Below are 8,629 nucleotides of genomic sequence, written 5' to 3'. Positions count from 1 at the left end.
CCTTCTCCCTACACACACACACACACATACACACACACACACACACAGAGAGAGAGAGAGAGAGAGAGAGAGAGAGAGAGAGAGAGAGAGAATTCTTATAAAGAGAGAGAGAGAGAGAGAGAGAGAGAGAGAGAGAGAGAGATCCGAGGGGCTCTTTCAGCCATTGCGCATTGAATACAGACTAAGGATAGAGCCTCAGGGACATAGCTATGACTCACATCATTCCAGACAAGGGTGGAAGCATCAGATAATTAAGTACAAGAAGGTGCATACTGGGGCAACTGAGGCAGCCATCCGGCTCAAGTCACCAATAACAGACCAAGTGCGTCCCCTGTTCTTTTCTTCACAACAGAGCAAGCAGTCTGGCTAAGTCGGGGAGAGAGTGTCTGCTTGCTCTTCAGGTTTTGTAGCTCACTGCTTACTACACAGGACATGTCGATGCATTAACGGTGGCCAGAATCTGTGTCTGAGAAGCTGACCTGTCGTGGATTATATCTTGGCTGTTCTACTCACTACCTGTCTGTGCGATTGATCTCAGGCAAGTGATATCCGTTTCTCCCTATCTGGGAAATGGGGTTAAGAAAATATCTCCCTCAGAGGGAGCGATGGCTTCAGTTCCTATCTGTAGAATGCTTTAAACACTGCCTGCCACACAGTAAGTGCTTAGTTTGTGTCAGTCTTCCCTGAAGGTGCTGGAAAAGTAACTAAGCGCAGACTTGTCTCTTCCTGGAGCTGTGGTCGGAAATACATGTGGTCAGAAACACAAGAGGAAGAAACATAGAATGAGACAAAGTGGCAGGGGCACTGGGCCGGGGGTAGGTAGTATGGATGGCTGGTGTGTTGGTATGCTTTAGTGAGGCAAGGAGGTGAGCCAGCTCCGGGAATACAGAGTTAGACAGATCTGAGGCTGGGGAGGACGGCCTTGGACACTCAGCACAGGAAGTTTTACTCTCAGGAGCGTGGGAACTGTTCTAGTGTGACTTGATCTTAAAGTTGGGAAACCAGGCTTGCGGCTTGCGTAACTTCATCTGGAAGACTGTTCTGGGAGAAAGGAAGCAGACCAGTGTCTGCAGAGGACTAGGAGGCCAGGCTGGCGGGGCTGGTCAGGCATGCGGCTTATCAAAGGAGCAGGCTGGGTGCTGCTCACTCTGGGAGGCTCCTGATAGCCAGTTCCTTAGAAATGCATAAGAAAGCTAGTGATGCCTGGGCACCAAGGGAAAACTTCTCTGTCTGATCTTGACTCCATGTTCAGAAATCAGCATTCTGACCAGCATTTAGAAAGATAGGTCAGGTTGAGTCTGCAAAGGGTCTAGACTAAAGGTGACTGTGCCCCAGTGCCACCATGAATTGTCCTGTAAATGTGGAATGGCACCTGCTCTCCAGAGCACAGACCCTTTATTCTAACCCAAGGAGTGCTCTATGCCATTTTGTTGTTTTGTTTGTTTGTTTGTTTTTCTTTCCTTTTTGAGGTGACAGTGATATCCTTTGCTAGGCTGTCTGCATTTTCATTATAGACTCTGGTCCTGTGCTAACACCACCATGGCTGCCAGGCACATAGCTGCCAGCTCATGAGCATCAGAAGCAGGTCCAACCTAAGACTGCAAAATAAAAGGCAGTGTAAGATCCTGTATGTGCAGGACACAGTTCGCTAAGCACGTATACATGTTCCACAGGCACACATACATCCTGGGTCAATTTTACATTGCTTACACATTACAATTATGTTTTGAACACATTGGGGTCAATATGGATTTTAACCTGAATTTCATGCCTTTCTTTTTCTCTCATTCTCATTGGGATACTTGACAATTTAAAAACCATCTCTATGGTTTTGAGCTCCTGCTTATTTGAAAGCACTGTTTCAGACGATAAGACACAGTCAAGATGTTGAGTGTGCACACACGCCTTTAATCCCAGTACTTTGGAAGCAGAGGCAAGTGGATCTGTGAGTTCAAGGCCAGCCTGGTCTACAGAGTAAATTCTAGGAGAGCCAGAACTATAGAGTTCCCCCCCACACACACACACCTGTGCTGACACAGACATTTATAGGGCTGGGTGGGGTAAGGACTGAGGGCACAAAGACTGTTTTTAAAATTCATGTTTCATGTGCATAAGTGTCTATCCTACATGGGATCATGTGCATCATGCTTGTGTATGTGCGTGGTGTCTTCAGAGGTCAGAAGAGAGCATCACTTTTTGCATCGCTGTGATCAAATACCCCCTGGAACTAGAGTTATAATATTTATTTTCTTTTTATTAGCAAATGCTATTCAAGAGCTCTCCCAAATGAGTCCCTCCATGAGTCCCTGCAGTTGCATTCTAAAAAAAATGTTTCTCAGATAGAGTCACATCTGTGCTGACCAACCTAGACTTTGAGGCTGAAGGGATGTATGCCTTCTGCATTCTTTCTGGGGCATTCCAGGTTTTGTTGTCACAATGTCAGCTGCTGAGGGAGACGGGCTTTGAGATGCTAAGAGGTGGATCTTACCTCCGTGGGAATCCAGGCCTCACTTAGGACTGAGGCAGCTCACAGTCTCACAGTCACCCACATCAGTGCCGCATTATGAGGCTGGATAATTACCGTGGTGAACATGTTGCTACAGCCTTGTCATTCAGCTTCCTACATCTTCTGTTTGTATGTAAGCCTGACATGCTGCTCTTGCTGCTTAGGGGATAGTGGAAGAGTCCATCCATCCATCCATCCATCCATCTATCCATCCATCCATTATTGGTTACCCTTTTGCATCACCGTGGCCAAATACTGGACAACTAGCATCTTAAGTGAGAATGGGTTAATTTTGGCTCCCATTTTGATGGTACAGTCCTTCATGGTGGAGAAAGCATAGAGTTAGGGGTAGCCTGGCAACTTTATGGCAACAACCAGGAAGCAGAGAAAGAACAATGTTGGTGCTCATCTCTCTCTTTTTTCTTAAGTTTTTTTTTAAAAATTAATTTTATTTACATGCATATATGTGTACCAGCTTGTCTGTGTACCATCCTTAGAAGCCAGAAAATGGTGTTGGATGGATCCTCTGGAACTGGGCTTACAGGCAGCCATGAGCCTGTAACTGAGAACTAAACCCTGGTCATTTGCAAGAACAGCAAGTGATTTTAACCACTAACCTGGCCTCCACCTGCTTCTTCTCTCTTTTTTTATTTAGTTTGAGATACCAGCTCATCTTTTACATTCATCGTACTCCTCAATTAATGTCCTCTGGAAAAGTCCTCGCAGACACACTCAAAGGCCCTAGGTCTTCCCTCCCTCACCCTTTCTCCTCCCTTTCTTCCCCTCCCTTCCTTCCCCTTCTCTTTCTTCCCTTCCCTCCCGGTAGGGTCTCATGTACTAAGTAGTACAAGGCTGCTCTCAAACTGGCTATGTAACTAAGGAAGGTTTCGAACTCCTACCTCTCCTGTCTCCACCTCTCAAGTGCTGGGATTCCAAGTGTGTGCCATCACCTGGAGCTCAGATAATGTTTGCTGAGGAAACACTGGTGACAAGACAAAGCATCCACTTTAGAGTCAAGGTTAGGAAAGGTAGTGCAGGAATAGACAAATACACAGATCATTTCAAATAGCGTTAAGCACCGTGAAGAGCTGGTTCTGATGGTTCACATGGCAATTCCAGCCCTCCAGATGTGGAGCCTGAAGGGCCAGGAGTTCCAGATGAGTTTTATCTCTGTAGGGATTCTGGACAGCCTGGACAGACAAACATTAAGGTCTATGAAGAAATACCGAAGTTGGAGACATGGATCAGGGTTTAGGAGCACTTGGAAGCTCTTGCAGAGGAGTTTGGTTCCCAGCACCTACAGAACAACCTGTAATTCCAGTTCCAGAGGGATCCAATGTCCCTGGCTTCCAAGGGCTCCTGCACTCAGGTGTACATACCTGCATGTAGCCATACGTGCGCATGTGGGTGTGCATTTATGCATGCGTGTGTAATTGGTTTTTTTTGTTTTTTGTTTTATTTTGTTTTTTTTTTTGTTTGTTTGTTTTTTGTTTTGGTTTTTCGAGACAGGGTTTCTTTGTGTAGTTCTGGCTGTCCTGGAACTCTGTAGATCAGGCTGGCCTCGAACTCAGAAATCTGCCTGCCTCTGCCTCCCAAGTGCTGGGATTACAGGCGTTCGCCACCACCGCCCAGCGCATGTGTAATTGTTTACGATTAAAATATATAATTAAAAGTAAAAATATGTTTGTAAAGAGAAAAGCACAACGAGATAATGAGTGAGAGAATATCATGGGAGGGTGGTGGTGGTTAATGTCCTCTGAAGTGGGATGTGTGGAGAAAGGAGCAGTTAGCTCCGCCCCGTGGCTGTTCAGAGCTGCAGCAATAAGCTAGTGACTTCTAATTGCTCACTGAGTACTCAATGTCTCTGGTTTGCCCTGAGAAATGACACAATATAAAATACTCCTGGATTTCAAAAGCCTTCAACAAAACAGCGCTAATGTATCTTACTAACCGTCTTTCTACCAGGTGCAATGGCACACATCAGGCACAGATCGTGGATGAGGCAGGAGGAGAATCTTGAGTTTGAGGCTCACCTGAGCTACACACAGAGACTCTTGTCGCAGAAATCAACCCGGACGAGTTTGTTTTGCTGTTAGTTTTGTGTTGTGATAAGAATATTTTGGATTCATTAGAGTGACTAAATTACTAAACAATTTTCTTTTTATTTCTCCCCTCACCTTACTGTCTTTGTTCCTACGGGCTGAATCCAGCATCGTTGTGCTAGGAAAGGATTCTACTACTGAGCTCTACCTTCCAGGCTCATCTCTTTTTTTTCTTGGTTTTTCGAGACAGGGTTTCTCTGTATAGCCCGGGCTGTCCTGGAACTCACTCTGTAGACCAGGCTGGCCTCGAACTCAGAAATCCGCCTGCCTCTGCCTCCCAAGTGCTGGGATTAAAGGCGTGCACCACCACTGCCTGGCTCAGGCTCATCTCTTTTAATATAGCAAGTAACAAATGAATCTATGTGGCTTGCATTATACTTCTATTGGACAGCACTGATCTAGGACAAAAGCATGCTAAGCAGAGAGAATGATAGATCCAAAGGACCCGAGGCAGGAACTGAAGCATGCTGGGAGTCAAGTGGACCAGAGAAAGTCATAGAAAGGGAATAAGTTTAGGAAAATCTTTAGTGTGGCACAATACAGAGTTTTTTTTTTTGGTTTTGTTTTCTGTTTTTGTTTTTTGAGACAGTCTCATGTAGCCCAGATTGACACCCCAATTCACTATATATCCGAGAATGACCGTAAATACCTGGTCTTCCTTTCTCTACCTCCTGAGCCCTGGGCTCAGTGTGTGTGCTTACAAGTATGTGCCACCATGCCTGGCTTTATGCAGTGGTTCCTGCCTTCAGGAAGTAGTGTGTGTGTGTGTGGTGTGTGGTGGGAGTGGGAGAGTGAGAGGGTGGGGTTTGAGACAGGATATGGATGAACCCACTATGTAGCCCTAGCTGGTTTCGAACTATCAATCTTCCTGAGTGCTCAGAAGGAGGCATTTTTAAAATTAAAATATGCATTTATTCATTTTGTGTGTATCTGTGGGCAGGCACACCTGGAGGTCAGAGGACAGCTTGTGTGAATCACTTCTCTCCTTCTACCATGTAGGAGCATTGGTCATCTGGCTTGGGTGCAAGTTGCTGTTTCAGCTGAGCTATCTTGACAGCCCAGGAGGCCGAATTTTAATAAAAGTGTAGTGGGGAGAGTGGTTTAAGCAGGAAAAGGCATGGTTTGAATTACAGACTTCAGTAGCAGTCAAGAGGTCACTGTGGGTGGTGGGATGGAAAGGTAGATGGAAAGCAGGGCGGTTTTGGAGGCACGATAATGTTTGAACTAGGTTAATTTATATCCCTACACTGTCCTGGCTCTCAGTTTACCCATCTGTAAAATGAGGCTGATTGAGCTGTTGCTCATTAAAGCCCGCCCCCTCCCCCCCGACCTCCCCTCCCCCCGCATCCTGGGAGGCCCCCGCAGCCTTGCAAGAACGGCTGCCGACGTTAGGGGGCGCCCTATCGACGGCTCGGTGTTCAGCTGGCCAGGCCCAGGTACATAGCCACTCGATTGGTCGAGTCTAGCGCCCTAGTCACCGCCATTGAGGAGTGGCGGAGAGGAAGCACCTCGCAGAACCGGGCTTGGGTGGCAGCGACAGCGGTAGCTACAGCTACAGCGACAGGTAGGGGGGCGGCGGTCAGGGCCGAGGACCTCACGGGAAGCGGCCACGGGATGGAGCCGGCTGTGCTCCGACGGCCCGGCTCGGGGTCCGCGGCAGCCGGCCTCTCCTGGAGCCCGGGCGCCCTCGCGGGGACCCCGGAGCCCGAGTATCGCCGGCACTTCAGGCCCGGGCTCGGGGCACCGGTCCCTGCAGCCTGGAGACACTATTGGATTTTGGGTGTCACTTCTCCCTAGGCCTGATCCCAACGTGCGAGTGTCCCTTCAGCACACCCTTAGCGGGTCGCCGTCCCTTCCCTCAGTGCCTCCATCCCCTCTGGGGTCACCTTTTAGTGGGAATATCTGGCTTGGTTCCCGGGGTCCGACTGTTTCCCATTCCTCCTCCAGGTAGGGGACCCTTTGCCTCTCTTACCCCTAGAGAGTCATCTTCTCTAGACTTGGTGGCTCTGTCCCCTGTTGCTGCCAGGTTTGGGGTTCTGACAGCAGACCGCAGATATGGGAAGGCCAGGGAAGCTTCGCGTTCCTGTGGAGCCCCCGGCTTGACACCCACTTGGAGTTGTCCCCTTGTGGCAGAGCTCCTGGAATCCCTCAGCACTCAGCCCTAGCTGCCTGGCAGAGGGACTCTCCAGGTCCAATTGCCAATGCTTCCGATTCCCTGGTCTGGCCTCTTCTCGGGTGGGGCCTGGCTCAAGGTCATGTCCGGCTGTCTGCCCAGGCTGTGGGCTGAACCCAGATCCTCAGTGTCACCTGCTACACCAGATAGGGGAAGCCAGGTGGGGGTTATTGCCGGGCAGCTGCCTAGAAGTCCTGATGGACCCGAGCATATAAATACTCTGGGATTCTGGCCAGTCTGGCGGACCTTCCTGAAACCAGATTCCTTAAGGGAATCCTTGAAGTGGCCTCAAGCCTGCTCTAGATGCTTAGCAGAGCTAATGGATGCTTTCTGGCTTGGGACTCACACTGAGCAGAACATCTTAGGGCACTAACAGCTCATGCCTTTTAAATGTGTACTTTGTGTTCTTCCACACTGAGAATAAGTATGGTAGGGCCAGAACATGGGTACAAAATAGTTTCCTGAAAATGTAAATTTATTTTACACTTCGTGTGTGTGTTAGGGGGAGGGCAGCTGTCAGAAGACCACCTGTGGGAGTCTGTAGTCTCTTTTTAACCATATGGGTTCTGGGGATTAAGCTTAGGTCTTGGTAGCAAGTTTCTGTCACTCTCTGAGACATCGTGCTGGCCTGACAGTAGTTTCTCTTTACTGGGAAAACATCTGGAGTTGGCATTTTAGGGAGAGTTGGCTTTTAGAGCTGAAATTAATGGCAATAACAAAAATAAAGATTACTCTAACCTTGGCTCGGTGCCCATGTCTGTTTGTGGCTCACATAGTAAAACAAGGTAGTCAGTTTCACATTGTGTTTTTAATAGATTTACCTTGTTAAAATGACAGTAGAGAAATGTCTCTTTTATTTACAGTGAAGCATTTCTGATTAAAAATTAAAAATTGTTTTTGTGATCTTTTAAAACAAATGCTGACGAGTCTCCCCCAGATTCTTGGCTTTATGTCTGGAGCATAGCTCCCCCACCCCCACTCCCAAATCTTTTGAAAGAAATGAGACAATAAGGTACGTTTTCTGCAAAATGTTTCAATAATATTGTTGAGACAGGGTCTCAATAAGTAGCCCTGGCTGGCCTGGTGCTCCCTGTGTAGACTAGATGATTCGCCTTAAAGATTGCCCGCCTCTTCTTCCCTCGTGCTGGAATTAAAGATGTGGCCCATCATCCTGAAGAGTTAATTGATCTTTTAACTGTCCCTGATTACAATTATGTCTTGCATGGAAGTGCTAGATACTACTAAAAAGTAAATATCAAACTTCCCTGGAAGCTGGGTCAACTCTTTCGGGGCTTTTACTTTGGGTCTGCTTGAGTTGTTAGCTTTTTCCTTGGGGTAAGTGTATCTCCTGGCATTAAGATAAATCGCTAGTCATGGGGCAAAGTACTTGGAAAGGATCCTGAAAATAGTCTGGTTCCAAGTGGGACACATGCCACAGGAAATCTGGAATGTCTGGTGTGGTGGCTGGTGACCAATGTGATGGCCTAGAGCAAAATTTACACTTACTGGAGTTCTTATTGGAATCCACTAGACCAGTGATCTGAGAACCCATCTGAACTTTTGTTTTGAGACTGGGTATATAGGCCTTGGCTGTTCTAGAACTAGTATGTAGACCAGGCTGCCCTTAACCTCACAGGTCTGTCTGCCTCTGCCTGTCAGTGCCGAAATAGAGGCCTGCACCACCATTCTTGCCTCTCGCTTAAACTCTCTTTTATGTCTCAGTCTTTTTCATGCTCACTTAAAAAAATCTTTATTTTTGTGTGTATGTGTGCATTGAGTCTGTGTGTGGAGGTTAAAGGACAACTTTCTGGAGCCAATTCTCTCCTGTGTGTGGGTCCTAGGGATGGA

General features: G+C 47.5%; 1 long non-coding RNA gene across 1 annotated transcript in view; it reads right to left on the bottom strand.

Moving 5' to 3' along the window:
• The window catches only part of LOC114637743, a 7,954-nt gene extending 1,190 nt beyond the window's left edge, over nucleotides 1–6,764 (bottom strand). The window contains exon 1 of the long non-coding RNA XR_003713786.1: nucleotides 6,581–6,764. This is a non-coding gene — a long non-coding RNA (uncharacterized LOC114637743). The remainder of the gene's footprint in view (nucleotides 1–6,580) is intronic.
• Nucleotides 6,765–8,629: the final 1,865 nt, after the last annotated feature.

Source organism: Grammomys surdaster, unplaced genomic scaffold, assembly GCF_004785775.1.
Source record: "Grammomys surdaster isolate TR1022 unplaced genomic scaffold, NIH_TR_1.0 125408, whole genome shotgun sequence".
Lineage (NCBI taxonomy): Eukaryota > Metazoa > Chordata > Mammalia > Rodentia > Muridae > Grammomys > Grammomys surdaster.
The sequence above is the reverse complement of the archived record's forward strand: the minus strand, read 5'-3'. Positions and strand labels throughout refer to the sequence as shown.